We start from the raw sequence: 24,286 nt of genomic DNA on the forward strand, positions 1-24,286 counted from the left end.
CTATTGCAACAAACTCTACATATTTTACAACAGATTCTACATCTGTTGCAACAGATTCTACATCTATTGTAATAGAGCATATCTATTGCAATAGACTCCATTTATGCTGCAACAAACTCCACATATATGCAACAAATGGATACTGTTCTTTCTGTTATTCTCTTGTTTGACATTAATTTTTCCCTCTTATTTATAGATATAAGGAACTGAAAGTTGATCAACTTTTACCCGACCAACACAAGAGGCTACAGTAAAGATGTGTTTGGAGGAATAAGTTTCTTGCAGATGAAACCACTTTATATGTGGGAGGTATGTATTACTGATAATGTTATTGTGAAAACACACATAGAGTACACTGATTTTGTGAATTCTATTTTTTATTGATTAGTCATTGATTATTCAAACAAGATATCTATAATTTTATAGTTAAGTTTGATAGGTCCAAACTGATAAGGCTGAGGGACCATGAATATGGTTCTGATACCTTGTTAATATTTAATGTTGGTTGTTGCTCATGTTTATGTGTCAAGCATTGTGAAGCGATCATGTTTTGGTAGCATTGTAAAATGATTCAATAGCGATTGGACTAAATTTTAGGGTGCATTGGACTCTAAAAGGGCATTCCAAACCTTTCGCTGCTTCAACCAAGAATGAAAATCTAGTTATTGCCCTAGCCAAAATTTATATGGTTGGGTTGCTCGGGGTGATGATTATATGCCAGAAGGTATGGTAGAAGAATACCTATGAGGGAAAATGAGGGGTGGATAAAAGACTATATCATCTGAGAGCTAATTAAAGAGGAAAGATAGGGTAGCGAGGAACTTCTAGCAAATCTGGCCGATAAAACTAACTTAAAACATGAGAAATCTGAATCAAGTGCAAATATGAAAGTGTATCCAGTAATGAAAAATTCGTCTGTTGTTTATCTCAAAGAAAAATAGTGCAGATAGGCACTTTGCTAGGGAGATGCAATTAGGTAGCATGGTCAGAATAATCACCTACATAGAAAATAGCAGAACACCAAGAAAGTAGCTTTGCGGGCATCGAGGGTTGAAATAATGTACAGTAAGTTGATAAAATTTGCGCCAAGAATAGTTGCAATTAAAATAAGAAATCTAAGCGAAGTTGACAATTTTTGAATTTTAAATTGCATCTCATGCCTTTTTTTTTGTGGTTCCGATTTGGTCCACTGCTATTAGCCTGATCGAAATAACAAACAATATTGAAAGACAGATTGAGTATCATTACTTCCTTAGCAATATGCAATATGGATATAACTAATTGTGTTTTCTTTCCTTAGCATACTTTCAACATATCTTGGAGAAGATTGGATGCTTCTTGTAATATGTGAATCTCGATAATTTTCAAGCTTGCCTCCACGTAGCTGATTCGGTATTTAATCTTGTCGTTGCTGTCATTGAGGTTAGTGTAGAATTCTTGGTCTTTTGTTAGCTCGTCAATGAGTAACACTTTCTTTGAAGTTGTGGCATTGTAAAAGGCCTTCAGAAGTCTTGCAGAACACTTTCTTCAGAAGGCTTAAATGATAAATGATGGGTCGCTATGTTTGTTTTAGGTCAATGTGTTGATAAATAATCAAGCAATGGTCCCAATGGTTGAACATTATCCTATTGGGACTACTGCTTGAGTGTGCATCAACACATTGACCTAAACCAAACATAGCTACCCTCCATGTATCATTTAAGCCTTTTGAAAAAAGTGTTTTGAAAGCTTTCTAAAGTCCTTTTACAATGCCACAACTTCAAAGGAAGTGGTACTCATTGACAAACTTACAAAATATCAAGAACTCTATACTAACCTCAATGACGGCAATGACAAGCTTGAATATTGAATCAGCAAGCTGGAGGCAAGCTTAAAAATTATGAGGATTCACATACTACAAGAAGTATCTGATCTTCTCCAAGATATGTTGAAAGCAAGCTAAGGCAAGAAAACACAATCAATTATATCCATATTACATATTGCTAAGGAAGTAATGATACTCAATCTGCCTTTCAATCTTATTTGTGGTTCCGATCAGGTTAATAGCAGTGGGGACCTAATCGGAACCACAAACAAGAAGGCATGGGATGCAATTTAGAATTCAAAAACTGTCGCCTTCTTTTAGATTCCTTATTTTAAATGCAGCTATTCTTGGCGTAAATTTTCTCAACTTACTGTACAATATTTCAACCCTTGATGCCCGCGAAGCTGCTTTCTTGGTATTCTGTTATTTTTTATGTAGGTGATCATCCTGACCACGCTTCCTAGTCACAGCTCCCTAGCAAAGTGTCAATCTGCATTATTTTTCCTTGAGAGAGACAACTGACAAATTTTCATTATTGGATACACTTTCATATTTGCTCTTGATTCAGATTTCTTATGTTTTAATTCAGTTTCATCAGCCAGATTTGCTAGAAGTTCCTTTCTACCCTATGTTTCCTCTTGAATTATGTCTTACATGATATAGTGTTTCATCAAATCCCCGTTACCTCGCAGGCATTCTGTTGCAACAACTAATTATTATGTTGTAACATATTAGCCATCTATGCGATTCGTGTTATGGCCACTATAGGACCTTAAACATAAATCCAATATTTGAGTCTTCTGTTGTAACAGAATATTCATGTAACGACCCGGGACTACCCCCTAGTATAGACACCTAATTTTGTTCCTCCCAAAAAACTTAATTCATCGATTTTTATTCCTCGTTATCATACACCCTCGCCCATGTGATAACACCCCACAAAAATACAAAAACAACCAAATCCATAACAAATTTAATCTTATCCTAACCACCTCACCCCACACCCTACCCTACCTTACTCCTACCCCACATATACATACCCTTACTGATAATACGCACAAAAAAAGGCCCACTTGGAATATCTTTGGATTTGCAATTCAATAACAGAAAAAAGAATACACTAGAATAGGGGGACCTACATTGAAAAAGGGGAGCACTAGTTTTCTTCCAGGAGAAAAGATACCCACACAATAAGGATAAAAAGGGACGGCTCCCAAAAAAGAGAGGAGATGGATAGATGCCATATTTCTTTTCTCTCCAGAAATTATCACATATAGACCAATTTTTCATTCACCAAAAAACCTTACACATACGCACACAATTTCATCAATACGCACAGTGAGAAAAAAATAAGTAAAGCAGTGGAGAGAGAGAGAGAGTGAAGCAATGGGTGAAGGAGAGAGTCCGCTGAACTCGTACGGACGACCAGATCTCGCCAGTGATTCGGCACCGACCAAGTCCACTCCTAAAAAACAGCTTCGTTATTCACCGAAAAACACTCAACAACCCAACCAAAATTGACCGGTCTTTATCCGTCCCATCGCGTCTCATCAAAAAATTCCATCAATGATGCAAATGGGTGCGCAATTTCACCGGTGACTCAAATCTTTGTCAGATTTAGGTGTCATTGTTTAGGTTTTATTTTCGAGTCATCGCGGAGTTCTTTTCGAATTGGATTTTGAGGAATTTTATGTTAGAATTAGTTCAAAGTCGAGATATCGGTGTTCGTTGAGGTTCCAATGAGATCCAGTTCATGAGCTCCGGGCAGCTGTGCAATTTGAAATCAAAAGTGCAATCAAATAATAATCGCAGTTCGAAACACTCAATTTAAGGTCCATCTCTCTAGTCTTATTCTTAGTTAATTCTTGGTTTTTGTGTGATTAATTGATATTGTCTTGATTTTTCTCTTATTTTTAGTGTGATGTGAATGATGGATTTTTATTATATTGACAGTGGATGGTTAAAATTGTTAATCGTGAATTGTGGAAATTTGGTGTTAAAAGGGAATTCGGGGTGCGAATTAAAAATTGTTAAAGTGAATTAGGATTAATTTTGATTTATTGTTGTTTTGATTCATTGTTATTGTTACTTTCATGCCTAATTGTCAATTTCACGATAGTATCATGATAGGTCAAACGGGATAGGCAACAGTAGGTTCAGGTAGGCAAATTAAGAACTTGTAGATGATGGGATGTTTGAAATGTATGTTGAATGGCTTTGTTTTATCGCATTTGACTCAATTGTACTCATTTGACTGGGGAATGCCCCGAGGTATCTATATTGCTTTATCCGGGGAATGCCCCGAGAAAGTTGTACTGGAAGATGGTGCATGGCCAAGGCCCGAAATATTGGGTGGAGTTTAGTTTAGCATAGAATAGGATTTACATTTCTGCATTTTTATTTCGGAACTGTATAATTCGGACTGGACATTATTTTGGTTTTGAATTTTTGTTTGTTTTTTTGATTGGTTTGTGTGCTTTGTGTGGTTTGTATATTCGTAGTGTCAAATTTAGTCGATACTCTCCACCAAGCGACCGTGGTCAAACCACGGGTCCGAGGGGTGCCTAACACCTTTCCCTTGGTCAACAGAATTCCTTAGTCGGAATCTCTGTTCGCAAACCAATCTTAAAGAGCCAAATTGTTTTGAAAAGGATTTTCCAAAGGTGACTTGGCACACCGGATTATGCCAAGTGGCGACTCTGAATAAAAAAAGTAAATAATCCTTTTTCGAAACAAAATTTTCATCTTTTGTCACTTTTGATAATAAAACCCTTTCGAACCTTAAAATCTAATCTTTTGGGAGTTAAAAAAGGGGTGTGACACCTAGTCGCCAACAATGCTTACAACCCTGGAGGACCAAAAGCTAACCCATGAATGATATCTCCTGTGAGCACTGAACAATAATACAAAAATAATTGCAAAATAATAGGCTAAAATGCCATAAGGTTCAAAATATCTAAAATACTGATAAAATATAACATCTGTAAAACTGAATACTATCTGAAAATATAGTCTGAAAAGCCTCTAATTGAATCTATCTGGAAAGTGGAGTTGATGGGACAAGCCCCTAACTAACTTCGACTACTAAGCTTCTGCTAAACTGAAATACTGAAATAAAGAACATATCCTTAATAGATGAGGACTCACTACTAAATCTGCTACTGCTGGCTGAATTTATCTAAGAGCGGTCAAGAACCTGAGCACCCGAACCTATGATATGAAACATCATAGTGCAAGAAATGGGTATGCGATTAGTACGTGGGAATGTACTGGTATGCTAAATAGGGTAAGGTTGAATGCAAGGGTTATTATACACAAGGATATAATTGACTAAATGAGAGTAACTAAACATGAGATTACATGGATGACTGCAACTACTGTGAGTATCGAGAATGCAATCTGTGCATATAAATATATATAAACTGTAACTGATCTTTTTTAAAGCTAAGTACTGAGTTCTGATAATCTGAGTTACTGATACTGATTAACGATATTTGACAGTCCTGATTCTGTAGAACTGAACTAAGTTTTATTTTGAAAACTGAGACTGAAGCTGTGGGAGGTAATCATCTAACTGACATGCCCCAACTAAGATAAGATAACTGAATTGAGGTCCAATCTGCAACCCCAATTGAAAGAGTGTCAGTATCATGCCACGGGTAAAGATAAGCTAAAGAGTAACCTTCATCTGACAGATACTCTAACGAGAAAAGTGGAACCCTCATCTGGCAGGTTAGAACACCTCATCAACCCTCAATTGGCAGGTTTGATGTCTCAACCTACGCTAGCTAAGTAGTTTTGGAACGCAAGGATTGCTTCTACGGATCACACCCTAGCCCAAATTTATATGGTTGGGTTGCTCGGGGTGATGATTATACTCCAGAATATGTGGTAGGAGAATAGTACGAGGGAAAATAAGGGGTGGATAAAAGACTATATCATCTGAGAGATAATTGAAGAGGAAACATAGGATAGCAAGGAACTTCTAGCAAATCTAGCCGATAAAATTGACTTAAGACATGAGAAATCTGAATCAAGTGCAAATATAAAAGTATATCCAGTAATGAAAAATCCATCTATTGTCTATCTCAAAGAAAAATAGTGCAGATAGGTACTTTGATAGGGAGCTGCGACTAGGTAGCATGGTCAGAATAATCACCTACATAGAAAATAGCAGAATACCAAGAAAGTAGCTTTGCGGGTACCGAGGGTTAAAATGATGTACAGTTAGTTGATAAAACCTACGCCAAGAACAGTTGCAGTTAAAATAAAGAATCTAAGTGAAGGAGACAATTTCTGAATTTTAAATTGTATCCCATGCCTTCTTGTTTGTGGTTTCGATTGGGTCCACTGCTATTGACCTGATCGGAACAACAAACAAGATTGAAAGGTAAATTGAGTATCATTACTTCCTTAGCAATATGCAATATGGATATAACTGATTGTGTTTTCTTTCCTTAGCATGCTTTCAACATATATTGGAGAAGATCAGATGCTTCTTGTAATATATAAATCTCGATAATTTTTAAGCTTGCCTCTAACTTGCTGATTTGATATTCAATCTTATCATTGCCGTCGTTGAGGTTAGTGTAGAATTTTTAGTATTTTGTGAGCTCGTCAATGAGTAACACTTTCTTCGAAGTTGTGGCATTGTAAAAGGTCTTCAGAAGGCTTAAATGATACATGATGGGTCGCTAAGTTTGTTTTAGGTCAATGTGTTGATGCACACTCAAGCAATGGTCCCAATGATTGAAAATTATCCTATTGGGACCATTGCTTGAATGTGCATCAACATGTTGACCTAAAACAAACATAGCTACCCTCCATGTATCATTTAAGCCTTCTAAAAAAAGTGTTTTGAAAGCCTTCTGAAGGCCTTTTACAATGCCACAACTTCAAAGGAAGTGTTACTCATTGACAAGCTCACAAAATATCAAGAACTCTATACTAACCTCAACGACGGCAATGACAAGCTTGAATACCAAATCGGCAAGCTTAAAAATTATAGGGATTCACATACTACAAGAAGTATTTGATCTTCTCCAAGATATGTTGAAAGCATGCTAAGGAAAGAAAACACAATCAATTATATCCATATTACATATTGCTAAGAAAGTAATGATACTCAATCTGTCGTTCAATCTTATTTGTTGTTTCGATCAGGTCAATAGCGGTGGGGACCTAATCAAAACCACAAACAAGAAGGCATAGGATGCAATTTAGAATTCAAAATCTGCCGTCTTCGCTTAGATTCCTTATTTTAAATGCAGCTATTCTTGGCGCAAGTTTTCTCAATTTACTGTACATTATTTCAACCCTCGATGCCCGCGAAGCTGCTTTCTTGGTATTCTGTTATTTTCTATATAGGTAATCATTCCGACCACACTTCCTAGTCGCAGCTCCCTATCAAAGTGTCAATCTGCATTATTTTTATTTGAGAGAGACAATCGATGAATTTTCATTACTGGATAAACTTTCATATTTGCATTTGATTCAGATTTCTCATGTTTTAATTCAGTTTCATCGGCCAGATTTGCTAGAAGTTCCTTGCTACCCTATGTTTCCTCTTCAATTAGCTCTTAGATGATATAGTCTTTCATCAACTCCCTTTTCCCTTGCAGGCATTCTTCTTCGGCTCCTTCTGGCGTATAATCATCTTTTCGAACAACCTTTCCATATAAATTTAGGCCAGGAGAATTTCTATTGGTTTTTCATTCTTGTTTGATGAAGTGCGAGGCTTCGAAGGCTTTCTCAGATTCTAATGCACAATTAAAGTTAAGTCCAACCGCTATTGGATCTCTGCAATGACACCAACTATTAATCCCTTCTCAAAACTTGAAACGCATAAATATGAGCAACAACTGTCAGTAATTAGAAACAGGGTATCAACACATCTTCATGGGCCCCTCGTCTTTATAAATTCAAAACTATAAAACTTAACTGTACAATGCAGGATCTTATTTGAATGATCAGTGCCTAATCTGTTAAAAACTGCATTCAAAAAAATATTGTACTTTGTGTGTGTTATCCCGATGACCTTATCAGTAATACTTAACTCCTACACATGAAAATGGATCCATTTATCTACACGCACCTTATTATTCCTGACCCATTTATGGCTTAATTTGAATAAATAAATGACTAACTTATTTAAACAGATGACACATCTGTTGAAATTATCAAATAATTATAGACATCTGTTATGACAGATGATCAATCTGTTACAACATATGACTTATCTATTGAAAAAATCAAACAAATATACCCATCTGTTGCAACAGATTATTAATATATTGTAAATTATCAAATAGATAAAATATATTTTGCAATAGATTACCCATCTGTTAGATTTATTTTAAAGTAATTTTCTTTTCTTTCTGAAATACAATAAAGATAAAGTGTTGTATTTAGATCCATTTTTTTTAATTTACATAAGCTGAAAAGTCACCAGTTTTATTTAAAAAGAGGTGAACAGTCGTGACTTTTTGACTAACCCATTCGAATTCAATTCTTTATAAATAGGTCCCTCGTTACTCATTTATTCTACTCCACTTCTAGATATAGTTGATCCAAATTTGTACAAGGTGATTCATCTCGAGCCCTTGTTGGAACTTGAAAGGTAGATTCATGAACTCTGAAGGGAGTTGGGCGACTTCAGAGCAGTGCTGAGGAGGGTTCTGCTACTGCTGAATGACGATTGACCGGTTGAAAATAAAAGTAATACTACTACTACTACTACTACTACTACTACTACTACTACTACTACTACTAATAATAATAATAATAATAATAATAATAATGATAATAATAATAGTAGCAATAATAATTAGGTTATGTTTTTTTTTTTGTTTTAGTGTATGTCTTTTATTTTTGTATCGGATCTACCCAAGGGTTTGTATGTTTTTTACTGTATATATTTGTATATAATGGACTCAAAAATCTATGTTTGGTCGACTTTAAATTTTTAATTCTTATTTAATATTTAATTATCATTCTGTCAATTCATTATTCTCAATATGTCAACGGTTGGAGGTGGGGATTGATTGAGTATTTGTCACAACCGATGAACCATATGTTGCAACAGATAGTTAATCTGATGCGACAGAAGGGTTATTGTTATTAAGAAGGTGAAAAGTCATGTCTTTTTGATTATTTAATATGAAAAATGGTTCGTAAATAAATAATAAGGAAATAAATAATAAACACAATTCATAATCGTAAAAGAACGGTTATTTAATTTTAATAACTAATCGTGACTTTTCACTATTTTTGTTTTTAAATCTGTTTTTTAAAATTATTTATTTATTATATAATAAAAAAGTCACAACATTGGATTAATTATTTAAGGTATATGATGATTGTTAAAAAAAAAGTTGAACAGTCGTGACTGTTTGTCTAACACATTCAATTCAATGTTCCTGATGCATCAAATTCTCCATCTGTTGCGACTGATGAATCAACTGTTAGAAGAAATCAAAAAAGCTCCTTAAACAGATGGTCGATTTGTTACAACAGATGGTATATCTATTGCCACAGATGGGTTATCAGATGAAATAGATATACAATTTGTTGCCACAACTCAAAAAAATGGTTATTATTTTATTAAAGAAACGGTTATTGAAAAGGTGTCTTCGATTTTTAAATTGAGAAAAAGGTTATTTAAATTTAAGAACTAATTAATAATAATAAGCTGAAAAGTCATGACTTGTCATAATAATAAAAAAATCACTAGCTTGATTTAATTAAGTCATTTCTTTTCACAGAAAATAATAAGGAATAAATGATAAACATAATTTATAACCGTAAAAAAATGATTATTTAATTTGAATAATTAATGTTAATATTCAATACGCGACAAGTAGTGACTTTTCGTCATTTTTTTTAAATCTGGTTTTTTAATTTATATAATAAAAAAGTCATCAAATTTGGATTAATGATATGAAGATTATTTTAAAAAAAGTAGTTTATATGTTGCAACAGATAGATTATCTGATGCAACAGGTTGTCCATTTATTGCAACAGATTATATATCTATTGTCACAGATGTGTTATCTGATGCAACAGATATAAAATCTATTGTCACAACTCAATAAAAATGGTTATTGCATTGAACTAATTAATAATAATAAGCTAAAAAGTCATGACTTATCACAATATTCAAAAAGTCAGTCAGCAGCTTGATTTAATTAAGTTATAATTTTTCATAGTAATCAAATATGTAATTAATAAATGGAGGTGAACAGTCTCTCCTCTTAGCCTAACTCATTCAAATTCAATCCTCTATAAATAGGTCCCTCCTTATGCACTCGTTCATTCTACTACACTCTATTTATTTCTTGAATCTTTTGTCTTTAATATTATACCTTCAACCACTTTCTCTTTCCTATCTTAGATAAAACTTTTTCTTGCTTTGTGTGTAAATATACCCAATTTATAGTATACGTTGTATTACATTCGGATTCTTTTCTTCACTTTTGTTTTTACATTTTTTGTCAATTCATGTGTGTTCCAGATATGGCTGCTCTAGTGTGGGATGTTGCTATTCTGCAAGATGTTGTGCGTGAACTTCGGAGGCAGTTTCATGACCTGCAGTGAGAGTTGGGAGCTGTGAGAGCAAGGATGCTCCGAGAGATCCGCAGGCTGAGGAGGGTCCTGCTGCTGCCGGTTGAAGATTGGTCGGCTGGCAATAATAGTAATAATAATAATGATGATAATAATAATAATAATTAGAATATTTTTTTCTTTTAGCCTATGTATTTTTATTTGTTTTTGTTTAATAAAAAAATTATGTTTGATCCAATTTGACGTTTTAATTCTTATTTAGTTTTCATCAAGTCTTAGTATTTCTTCTTCTCATCAAACATGCCGACAATTAAGGAATAATTTGAATCTAGTAGCAATAGCAAGATTACTCATTTGTTGGGTTTGTGGCAGGAGCTGTATTGTGTTATTCCACACAGATTACTCATCTGTCGCAACAGATAACTAGTCTGTTGTAACAAATAATTAAATGTTACAACAGATAACTAGTCTGTTACAACAGATAATTATTCTATTTTAACATATTACCCATCTATTCAATTCATGTTACGGGCACTGTAGGACCATAAACATAAATTCAATATATGAATCTTCTGTTACAACAGAATATTCATATAACGATCCGGGACTACCCCCTAGTCGCCACACAGTAGTTACAACCCTGGAGGACTACAAGCTAACCCATAAATGATATCTGTTGTGAGCACTGAACAATAATGCTGAGATAATTGTGAAATAATAGGCTGAGATGCCATAAGATTCAAAACATCTGAAATACTGATAAAATATAAAACATGTATGACTGGATACTATCTAAAAATATAGTCTGAAAAGCCTCTAACTGAATCTGTCTGAAAAGTAGAGTTGATGGAACAAGTCCCTAACTAACTCTGACTACTAAGTAAAATACTAAAATAAAAATCATATCCTTAATAAATGAGGACTCACTACTAAATCTGCTACTGCTGGCTGAATTTGGTTAAGCGCGGTCAGGAACCTGAGCGTTCGAACCTATGATATGAAATATCATAGTGCAAGAAATGGGTATGCGATCAGTATGTGAAAATGTATTGGTATGCTAAATAGGGTAAGACTGAATGCAGGGGTTATTATGCATGAGGATATAACTGACTGAATTAGAGTAACTGAACATGAGATTACATGAATGACTGCAACTACTGTAAGTACCGAGAATGCTATCTGTGCATATACATATATATAAACTGTAATTGAGCTTTCCTGAATCTAAGTACTGAGTTCTGAGTTACTGATACTGATTGACTGTATCTGACAGTCCTGATTCTGTAGAACAAAATTGAGTTCTATTCTGAAAATTAAGACTGAAGTTGTGAAAGGTAATCATCTAACCGACATGCCCCAAATAAGATAAGATAACTGAATTAGGGTCCAATCTGTAACCCCAATTGAAAGGGTGTCAGTATCATGCCGCGGGTAAAGACAAGCTGAAAAGTAAACCTCATCTGATAGGTACTCTAACGAGAATGGTGGAAATCTCATCTGGTAGGTTAGAACACCTCTTCAACCCTCAACTGGCAGGTTTGATGTCTCAACCTACGCTAGCTACATAGTTCTGGAATGCAAGGATTGCTTCTAAGGATCACACCCTCTGCAGGCAGGTGAGCCCCCATCTTTGGGTTTACTCGGTGCTGAATCCTACTCCCAACTAAAAGACATGGAACTGATTAACTGGACTGAACTGGATTAATACTGAGATCACTGAGTTTTCCTAAGTTCTGTGACTGACTGAGTTCTACTGAGTTCTGTAACCAACTGAGAGAAGTACTAATCGTGACATGACAGATACTATTTGTAACTAACACTGGCTCTAGGTAAACAGCTAAATTATCGGGTATCAAATACCCCCAGGACTCTATAGCATGAAAATTAAGGCAAACCATAATCTTGAATAACATAACAATATTCACTTGGTCATCATTCATTCATAGAGACATTTCATCAAACACTTGTAGTGCATTAACTTATACATGAATGGGGAATACATGTTAACATGTTATAATGGCATAATTTCATTCTCATAGGCAATTTATCAAACACATGGGAAGCATGCTTGGTTCATTAAATCATAAACACTTAGGGTTAACATGGTCACAACAATCAATTTTCAAATGGAAGGGTTTATCATGACTATCATGTAATTCAACACATACTGAAATCAATTCTTGGAACTTGTAATCTAAATCATGGATTAAAACTCAAACAACATCATGAACATGAATTCAATCTAATTCAAACATGAAAATCATAAATCATAAATCTTGTATCTTGAAAAAGGATTCTTGGGCTCAATGGGAGGTAAGGATCCATGGATGAACATCTAAAATATCTTAATTCGTGAGTTTCTTGGAGTTCTTGGAGAGATTCTTGAGATTGACCTTGATTTCTTGAACTAGGATTTTTGCCTTTTGAGAGAGAAATACCTTTTGATTTTGGGGAAAAGTGAATAATGAAGGATTTTACACGTTTTTAGGGCTTAAATCACACATCTGGGCGGAAGAAAATTATGAGAAATGACTGTTTTAACCCTGGGCGTGACTTTAATTTTTTGTGAAATTTTCCCGATCTGGACACTAAGGTTAGTTTCCATAGAGCGAAGCGGCGGGACCCCTTGCGCGACGTGCCACTATCGCAACAGGCAACTGGAAAATGATGACTAGGAAATTGTATAGGGGCGCGACGTGGTCCAATCGTGTTGCCGCCTTGGACGCGACCTGGAAGCTCACCGCGACGCGATGGTATTGCGTCGGAACACTAGAAAAGGATAATTCTGAAATCGAGCCTTGGCGCGAAGCGCCAATATCAAGGAGGCTCACTGGTTTTTGAAAATTTCCATTTTAGCTGGCTCTGCAATGCGCTGATGGCTCAAGTGGTACACTGTCTTACTAAAATGGTTCTAACTTTTCGCTCAGGTGTCGGATTTGGGCGAATTTGGTATTGATGAAAATCTTATTCAATTTTTCACACAACAAAAAGTCAAAATCTTAAAGATTCCACATGTATAAAAGTGTATTCATCTTTAAAGAAAGTTTTTTGACATTTTTGGGATGAATTTAAGCTAGGTAAAAGTACGGGGTGTTACAATTCGTCTATTGTAACAGACTAAGTGATCTGTTTAAATTGTGAGCTCTTATTTTGTATTCATGAGCGGGTTATATCTATTTTTAAAAAACAGCAATAGCAGTGTCATCTAAAATTCAGAATTTACTTCCCAAAGTCACCTATGAAGTAATGACAAAGTGAAAATTGATGTACGAAATAAAATTTCACCTAAAAAATTGGTCAAGTAGTAGCAGTAGCGACAACAATGGTCGACAAGAAGAAGATGAAGATGCTAATAAAGTAGAAGAAGATGATAATAAAGCAGAAGATGATGAATAAAGCAGTAACAACAATGAACAACAAAAATCGCGAAGAGAGAGAAAACAACAACAGATGAGAAGAGAGCGAAACAGGCCTTTTTTCCCTCTGTTTCCTGTTATATTAACAAACATTTGAATCAAAGTGTAAATTTAAAAAACTTGTGGGTTATTTTCAAACTTTTCCAACTTTCTTAATCCATAATAAAGTAATTGTCACCTCTACTCAATTATTAAGACTTGAGTCACCTTCACCTCATTTTCAAACTCTTTTGTCACTTTTAGCTCAAAGCCCCCACTGGACAAATATAAGTAAACGAACTTTGATTATCATTAATGAAATATTCTAAGCTATAATTTAAAAATTATTTACAATATAAGTAAATTTTAGGAAATTATTATAAAATATAATTCTATTTTTAATTTTAAAAAAATTATATTATCTGCATTGGTGTATGTTTATAAAGTTACTATTACATATTAATTTCACTTTTATAAAAAGATATTAGAGTTTTAATTATTTTAACGATCTTTTTTTTATTCTCCTCATTTGTTTCATTTAAAACATTATTAACTTATATACTCAAGTAATATTTCTCTTATTTTTTAGTTTCATAAGAAAAAAAAAATTATATAGTGAAAATTTACTAGATATATTAAAATAAAAATAGAATATATAATTTTAATGAAGTAATGAAAAATAAAGGTTAATAACATAAGGGTAAAAACAAATATTAAATAAAAATTATTAGGACAAAGGAGGAGAATATGTATAATTCAAAGTTGAGAAATAAGTTTAAATAAAATTAAGGAGCGTAAGCAATTTTCACTCAAAAAAAATATATTGGGACAACTAAATTACATTTTCTTGTGATGGTCTTCAAAGTTTAGTTTGGCAAGGCTATAATACAGGTTACGTGTGAAAACCTTGAATACAGAGATGAAATAGTATCTCTAATGGTCCTATTTAAGTCTAGCTAGTAAGCTTTAATTTGTAGAGTAATATACTTACGTTATGTAGACTGCTTTATTCATACATCCCACTTTTTCATTGTACTTTTTGATATGGTAAATACTAAGAAAGTTATTTTGGCCAAGACTAAGAAACTTATTATATCAAATTTTATGTTAATCTAATATGGAAAAAGCATACTTATCGTTCCATTATATTTCAATTGAGAAAAAAAAATATGATATCGTTTTTCTTATGAGAAAATTAAATAAAAAAATAAAGAAGTCATTCCCATGTTATGTAAATCCTTATTTTTTAAGTTTAATATTATCATTCATCAATATTTAAAGTATCTTGAGAAAATTGAAGGAAAAGTGTCTTTTAAGGTTTGAATAAAGGATTGGTGACATTGACCAACTTAAAGGGTCAAACATCATTAGGAAACTTGATTAAGTCAATTGTAGACTTGATTAATATTTTTAAAACTTTCTAATCTTTTCAAAAATACAAACTAACCCACACCCTCTTCAATCCAAATCAACCAGTCTCTCTCCTCTCTCTCTCGACAACTTCTCTCAACTCTCTCCCAACCAACAGTTCTGCAAAATTCTCCCTTCAATCCCCGACGACTTCAACCTTTGGCGAAAAATAGTCGATCGAGTTTCCTTTCGACTTTCAACTGTCAATCAATGTGAAGACTTCTCTGGCGACAACAACTTCGAGTTCTTCGTCGTTCCATTTCCTTTTCCACAGGTAAAAATTTATGAAGAAACAGAGGAACTTGAGCCAACTACTCTTCTAGTATTGAAATGTGGATTGAATAAAACTCTAATTTCTGGCATTTCTTCTTCTTGATATTGTAATATTAATTCCAATTTGTTGGTAATTTTTATTCACAGTTGATGTTCTTAGTGTGTATATGTGCGTATCATGTGTTGGTGTTGCTGGGTTAATTTTTTATCTGTCTTGGTAAAAATGGTGTTGCAATAGATAAAAGATATGATGCAACAGATGAAGATATCTGATGCAACAAGTGAAAACATCTTATGCAGCAGAAGAAAATATCTGATACAACAGATTAAAATCTGATACAACTATGAAAATCTGATGCAACAGATGAATAATCTAACAGATCATTCATCTGTTACGATAGATGACTCTTCTATTTGGAAGAAATCTAAACAATATTGATCCAACAGATAACTCATTTTGCAACAGATGAGTGATATGTTTCAACAACTCAGTGAACTATTTTATTGTCTCCAACGGTTTACTCATCCGTTGCAATAAGTCGGTTATATATTGCAATAGATAACATACCTGGTGCAACAGATATGTGATCTGTTTTTAATATTTCTAACGGATTACTCATCTATTTCAACAGGTCGGTTATATGTTGCAACTGATAAACTACCTGGTGCAATAGATATGTGATCTATTTTTACTGTTTCCAACGAATTACTCATCCATTTTAATAGGTTGGTTATATGTTGCAACAGATAAACTACCAGGTGCAACATATTAGAGATCTATTTTTATTGTTTCCAATGATTTACTCATCCGTTGCAACAGGTCAGTTATATATTGCAACAAACAACATACCTGGTGCAACAGATTAGAGATCTATTTTTATTATTTCCAATGGTTTACTCATTCGTTGCAACAAGTCGATTATATATTGCAACAGACAACATACCTGGTGCAATAGATGTGTGGTCTGTTGGAACTATTATTTTATCGTTGTGCATGTTAGATTTACTGTTATCCCTTTTTAATGATGCATTAATCAATTATAATCTATTTTATGTTCTTGTTAATTTAAGATAATATGGCTCCCAAAAGAAAAGAAATTGAATCAAGTCCAAGTAAAGGAACAAGTACAGCAGTTCGGCTACATTCACCACTCTATGAGCTTGCTTTTTAAGCGTTATCTCAACCAGGAGCAGAAGATAATAAACACGGGGAGGAGAAATGTCTCAAAAGAGATGATCCAAATGCTAATAGCCCTTCCACCGAAGAGTTGGTCAAAACCTTCAGCATTGATCGTTATCTTGTGAAAATGCAGTGTGATGGTGCCACAGATTTAATGGGTGATTTCGTGGTTAAGTAAACCATGGGAAAATCTTTCGACACCTTCAAAAAAATACTTTGAGAACAAAAATTGGATGCTTATTTTAGGGAAAGCTGCTTCGAGAAATATTTTGATTTGTCGGAGGACAACAATGCTCGTTTCCAAATGAAAATGATATACGATCTTCTCAAGTGTAGGTTTAAGTATGAAAACAAAGACAAGATGGATGAGGTATGGATAAATTACTGTGGCATGCCTGTTTGTTTTGGTTGGAAGGAGTTTGCCATAGTTACCGGACTAAAATGTTATCCTCCTTCTCCTTCTCAAGTTATATCTACTCTGACCCAAAAAAAAACACCCCGCACACCCAAAAAAGGCAAAGGCAAGTTGAGTGATCGTGATTACCTGGTGTCGATTGTTGGTCAAAGCTTCAAAAACAAAAATTTGATAGAAGCGTTGAAAGGTAAAGCACTCTTAAAGAAGCACAAGCAATCATTTTGCTTGGTTTGTATATAATATTCTTTTGGCGAGAGATGTTAACAACAACATAAGTATTGGTTTAATAAAGCTCTCTGAGGATCTTAAGGCATTTAACAGCTATCTTTGGGGTTATGAAAGCTTCAAAATGACTGTCTAATATTTGTTGACTCCATTAACGCCAAAGAGAGTCAACTTATATGGCTTTCCATGGGCCTTCATGGTAAATATTTCTTTTATCATGATATGATTCATCATTTTTTTTATTCAATAATGCTTTTGATTTATTGGCGTTATGTTTTAGGCTTGGGTATTTGAAGTCATTCCTCATTTGAGACAACAAGTGAACTACCAGGAAGAAGTTTTCTATCTAAGAATCCTGAGATGGTTGTCGGCCAAAATCGATAGAAATGCAAAATTTTTTGATCTTTTCAACCCCCCAAGGAAGCAGCAAGTCCAATTCTAATCAAGTTTTTATTTTAATTAATGATTATTTTAAATAATTTCATCGTCATTCTAATATATGTACCGATTTATTTTAGATTGTCCATCCGTGGCTTGTTCCGACCAATCGACAGTTGAAGATGCCATTTTTTCTTACTTTATGGCCTGTGTAAACTTTATCGGATCCTAAGGTCGTTGATGGAATAAAAATGGAATTGTTTGGAGCAATAACCATCATAAGAAAAATAAATTTTGAGGGTGGGCTTGTTGTTGTTGACGATGGTAGTCCTAGTGGTAGTGGTGCTGCTTTTGGGGCTAATGATGCTCCTCTTACCGTTTTTGAAAGAACAAGCCATTATGATTATGATCATACTTTTTCTCCAGATTTTTCCATATCTAGCGAATGTTCTGCATGCAAATGTCAAGACAGCAAGGCGAAACACGATGGAGTGATTAATGTTATTGATGCACTAACTGCTTCTGTAAAGAAAATGACATCTAATAGGGGTGTCATTCCATCAAAGAGGATTTCATATCTATACACTCCACTAGAGATCAAGGCGGCTAAGAGAAGAAGGAAAGATATTTCCAAGGCATCATCAAGCATAAAAAAAACAAAATTGCAATGCCTCTGTCTTTGTCTTGCGCCGATGTTCAGTGTGCAAGGGCCACATGAGAGCAACATAAGTCGAAGAAGGTGAATTTACATCACTTGTTCCAACAGATGATACATCTACTGAAAATTATCAAACAAATATATATATTTGTTGCAACTGTTGTTTAGCCTGTTGCATCAGATTGGTTATCTATTACAACAGATGAGTCTTATGTTGCAACAGATGGGTCATGTGTTTGAAATTATCGTACTGCTCTAATTTACCTGTTTGAATTCATCCCAACAGATAATCTATCTATTACAACATAAGGCTCATCTATTGTAACAGATAGATAATCTGTTGTACATATGTAATTAGCATTGACAATTTTGGCTTTTCATATGGATGTCACAGTAGAAGCCACTGCTGAAGAGCATAATATCACAAATGATAATCTATCAACTACTTCCAAATAAGAAGAAAAAGTGGAGCCTTTCAGTTCGGGAGAGCGGAAGAATTACTCGTTTGAAGGGTTCAACATCTCGAAAGAGGCTCCAATAAAACTAACACAGTTGATTAACGACTATTCAGAATGGATTGTCGATGGGCTGTTAAAACATCATGCCAACAGGTACATAAATCAATTATTAAAGATATTGGTATATACTATTCTTATTGTAAGAACATGACATTAACACATATAAATCATCATGTAAAAAACAAAATGACGAATGGTACAAAGTGAACGAATTGAGTCTTGGTTCTGATACTTTGTTATTGCACATCCCGGAATGAAGAATTGGTTCTATTTGACGTCACAGCCTAAAACTTGGTGGAATGATGAGGTTTAAATTCCATACATATTACTATTAATTAATACTTTATTTAATTGCATCTGCGTATTAATTTTTTCATCACATAATCCAAAATGTTTGATAATAAATGCAGCACATCGATGTCATTTTTTACTACCTCCGAAAGAAAGCCAAGTTGCAAATACAAAAACAATACAAATACACGATAGGAAATTATTTGTACAAAGTTTACATCAATAATGCCTACGATAGATATTGTCAACAAAAGCCAGAAGTTTCCCGAAATGAGGAATGCTTAATCAACATCATTCAAAGGTTTTAGAATTTTGGCTGGCTTAGCTTGGCATATGGTCGATGAAGTGTACATCCCAATCAAATGTGATGATGAATTCCATTGGGTGTTGGCTGTCGTCGTTCTAAAAGAGAGGCGCATCTGAGTTTATGACTCAATATCACGAAGGAGACATTCCGAGCCGTTGTCTGATATACAAAAGCTAGCCAAAATATTGCCTACTTACCTTGATATGAGTGACTTTTTACACCAAAAGGTTCGTACTGATTGATCGATGATTGAAGCATACCGGGATAAAATGGCTAATCCATTTGATGTACAATATGTTGAAGGAATTGCTCAACAAACCATTGGTAGCCTGTAAGTTTAAGTGTCATGATTTAGTTTCATTTCACAAATTTCACAACGCTTGCATGAACTGCAAGATATGGATTATCTATTTTTTATAACGCAGGGATTGCGGTCCTTTTGTTGCCTCCTACGCCGAGTATTTAAGCGATGGTTTACAAGTACCAAATGATGGACTTGATGCCGGATTACTCCGCAAAATATATGTTGCTCTTATATGGAAATACGGTAAAGCAAAAGCCCAGAAGCCGTACGCAAGAGACATTAAAGATCCATTACAACCAAAGTCGAATTCCGTAGCACCGGATGAAGAACAACTTGTCCATATTGATTATATCTTTATAGCTTGAGTCCGTCAATGTAGTAACCTATTCTCCTTGGTTTAACTTGTTGATTTATTTGTAGAGTAGATAGTTTGTACCCATAATAATTTTTTTTATATTTCATTTATTTGTTGAGTTATTTCATGTAATTTTTGAAGGCTTCAATTTATTTTATGTTATCTATGAATATAATTTAATCCTTAGTTTTGAAAATGTTAATTGAAATGGAGTACTAGATTCAAATATCGCAACAGATAATATATTTGCAGCAACAGACGACATATCTTATCAAATAGATTTAGACATATGTTGCAATATGAGATGTAACACGCAGATCATCTGCTAGAAATTATACAAAAGGTCTTCCTACTTTTTGATTTACTCCAATAGATTACCGATCAGTTACAACAGATAGATTATATGTCGCAACAGATCATATATCTGTTGTGACAGACAGACTGGGAATATCTGCATAACGTAATAGATGACCAACCTATTCCAATAAATAATTAATTTGTCACAACAGGTACTATATCTATTACAACAGATATGAAATCTGTTGCATTATAAAAATTCAACTTGGCCAGACATAAAAATTATTGCCACTACATGTAAAGTGGATTGGCTTGAAATAAAAAATTGTTATCGTGTCCGTCTTTGTCTTTGTACATATTCTTCTTTATACACGGGCTCCATTCATTTAGTTAGTACCCCATATGCCCAGACCCATTGCATCTTTCCCACAACGGCATCACACACACCAGACATTTGTGTGTCGGTCAGCAAACACTCGATGTATGTAAAAGAGTACGGCCCATACGCTGCATTGGTTATATTTTTAGGGAGCTAGATGTTCTTATTTAGACCTTCAAAATACCATGATTCCTTCGTCAAGACTTCAGCTGGAAAATGATCCATCAGCTTACTCTGCGTCAACAACTTGCGCAACAACTTCAAGAGTGGCTGCATGTGGGTTAACAACGTCTTCTCGCTGAAGACAGGTAAGTTTCAGTCATAAACCTAAATCTTTCCCTCATATAGTAGTATATCAACAGAGAGAATGTGTGATATCCACGTTCATGACTGTAAGGATTCTCTTTGCCTTGGTCCAGCTCTTGCCGTGTGGATATGGCCTCTTCCCTCTAACATATTTAATCTTTTCTTCATCCCATTGGAACGTAGAAACTAACTTATCAAATCCCGGGCCATCGGAATCAGCTAGCTCACAGAGATTAGCGTACCGATCCTTGAAATTATTGTAGAAGTTGAGGTCCATTATCCTATCGGCAGCATCATAAACATTCGGGTACGCTAATTGCCTGCCCCTCATGAGGCAGAGAATTTCATCAACATACTATGGTATAAGAAGACATTTTTTAAATAGGCTCGTAATTGTAAAGAATAAAAACACAGTGGAAAGAATCCGATGCAGAGGGTTCTCTGAATCAGTTCACAGATTACCCAGCCAACGCAACTTATTCAACAGATGTATATTATGTTGCAATAGATTATATATCTGTTGCGTAGATTCTTCTTCATGGTGTAGATTGGAAGTCTAGGTTAGCAAAAGTAAACTTACATTGTCCTCGTACCACACGCGTATATTTGTCATATTCGTGAAGTCTTTGGCTATAAATAAATGCATGGTGTATTCTTTTTTAACCATCGTCATCATGAATTCTTCCAGTTCCTTCTTCTTCTCCTTGCCAAGCACCACGAATATGTCCACCTTCTTCGGTGTCCCCTGAACTTCAACAACTCTTGGAGCGGGAGGTGTTGCAATTTTTGTTGATTTCAGAATAGAGAGAATTTGTTTAATTTTTCTTCTCTTCCTTCTAACCGCTACTGTAGGAGTGCATGGCTCCCCCACCTCGTTGGATGGTATGACACCCCTCCTGGATTTCAACTCCTCAACAGTTTAAGCAATAGCCTCTAGCTTTTTAAGGAGTTTATCCTCTCTTTCCTTGCACACTTTGCATTTGCAATAAGAATATAAGGGTGGGGAGGGGTGAAAGGGACCACTGTAAGGGTGGGAGGACCGGTGTAGGGGTTAGAGGGAGGACCTGTGCAAGGGGTGTTTTCAAAAGTATTTATTTTTTTTGAGCACCAACATGCTCATAATCACGACTGGCAGCAGCAACAGTATCAGGATGGCTGCCACCATCACAAACAACTCTACCAGCAACACCCTCAAAAGAAGCACCCGAATCTGTTGTAGTTTGAGGTTGGTCGTGAAGAGCTTCAACATTAGGCTGACCTTGCCTAACTGCTCTTCTTATGGATATTGCTATAGCCAATTCCTTCTGTATTAACTCCACCGTTGGGTCTTCTTTTGTATCAGCAAGACCCAGAGTAAGAAAAGAAGTCATCCCCAGCTCATCAATGGTAGGCACGATCCAAGGAGGCACAACCTATAAAAAAAATAGAAGGCATTTAAAAAATATACTAATAATTTGCACTCAGTTAGGTTACATAGGCCCGGGTTACATAGATGTTAACACAACCAACTTATGTAACAGACGATCTAGCTGCCGGAACATCTGATCTATATGTCAAAATAGATTAATAACATGTTGCATCAGATAACCTATCTTTTTCATAATTTGCATAGATGGAGCAACAAATGGTTAATCTATTGCAAAATATGGATCGTCTATCGCAACAGATTACCCATCTATTGCACCAGTTGCAGTTGATGGGTAATCTGTTGTAACAGATGACCCATCTGCCACAACAGATGGAACATCTATTTCAATATCTTTCCTTGAGGCAAATTATTTTAGTTGCATGAAGACGTACTGCATCATCCGGAGGGTTAAAGAGATCAGCCTCCTTAATATATTTTTTGCTGCTCTTTATTGCAGCCAACCACCTAAGGATCCTTGGATGAGTAACCTTATCCGGGTAATCCTTGAACTGCTTTCGGAGGGGAGGAATGGCTTCACATGCCCAAGCCTAAAAAATATAAACAGGAAGCAAGTAAAAAAAGGCATAATAACTATATTCAACCACCAATGCCACCAATACCAACACCAAGACCACCGACACCACCACCAAAAAACACAAATATCGACACCACCAACAATAGCCACCAACAACACCACAAACACCATCCAACAATACCACGACAGTCAACAAAACACTGAGAGAAAAAATAGGGGTTTCTCAGGTGCTTCCTACTTTTTTAGCATCAAAACTCAAAATTATTAACCCATTCTCAAAGATAATACAACTAAAAGTCTTCTTATAATCATTAACTAAAAATTCTTATTTTTTAGAATAAAGAACAAATGTAGAACTCTTCTCGAACTCTATTACCTGCAAAAATAGAGAAAATAACGGATACAAGCGGGAATAAAGTCGAAAATAACAACTATATGTGGTCGTAAATAGGAAGAAAATTGACTTGTTTTGAAGGGTTGAGCAATATGTTGAGTAGTTGTTGTTTGTATTGTTGAAAGAGAGAGAGATAAGAGCGAGAACTTTATATTTAAAATAAAAAAATTTCGAGCAAATGGATGATGAATGGGTTGATTTGTAATTTTGGAAAAGAAAGATAAGTTTTGAAATTATTAATTTGGTCTGAATTGATCTTAGTTAGTTTTTAAAATATTAAGTTGATGAGAACTCATTTCAACTCAGAGTGATCTATCGACGACTGGGGTCGGGATGAACGCAATACCAACACCATGCAATTGCAAAGATGCAATTGGATTTATAGTTGGCCCCGTGAGCTCATTCATTCATCCCTAGTTCCACCTAAATCAATTTAGGTACTATCACCATCTTAACATTGAGTTGATGAGAACTCATTTCAACTCAGAGTGATCGATGGATGACTTGAGTCGGGATGAACGTAATACCAACACCATGAAATTGCAAAGACTTAATTGGATTTGTAGTTGACCCTGTGAGCTCATTCATTCATTCCTAGTTACACCTAAATCAATTTAGGTACTATCACCATCTTAACATTGAGTTTATGAGAACTCATTTCAACTCAGAGTGATCGATGGATGACTTGAGTCGGGATGACGTAATACCAACACCATGAAATTGCAAAGACTTAATTGGATTTATAGTTGACCCTGTGAGCTCATTCATTCATCCCTAGTTCCACCTAAATCAATTTAGGTACTACCACCATCTTTACATTAAGTTGATGAGAACTAATTTCAACTCAGAGTGATAGATTGATGACTCGGATCAAGATGAACGGAATACCAAC

Source organism: Capsicum annuum, chromosome 3 (assembly GCF_002878395.1).
Source record: "Capsicum annuum cultivar UCD-10X-F1 chromosome 3, UCD10Xv1.1, whole genome shotgun sequence".
Taxonomy (NCBI): Eukaryota; Viridiplantae; Streptophyta; class Magnoliopsida; order Solanales; family Solanaceae; genus Capsicum; species Capsicum annuum.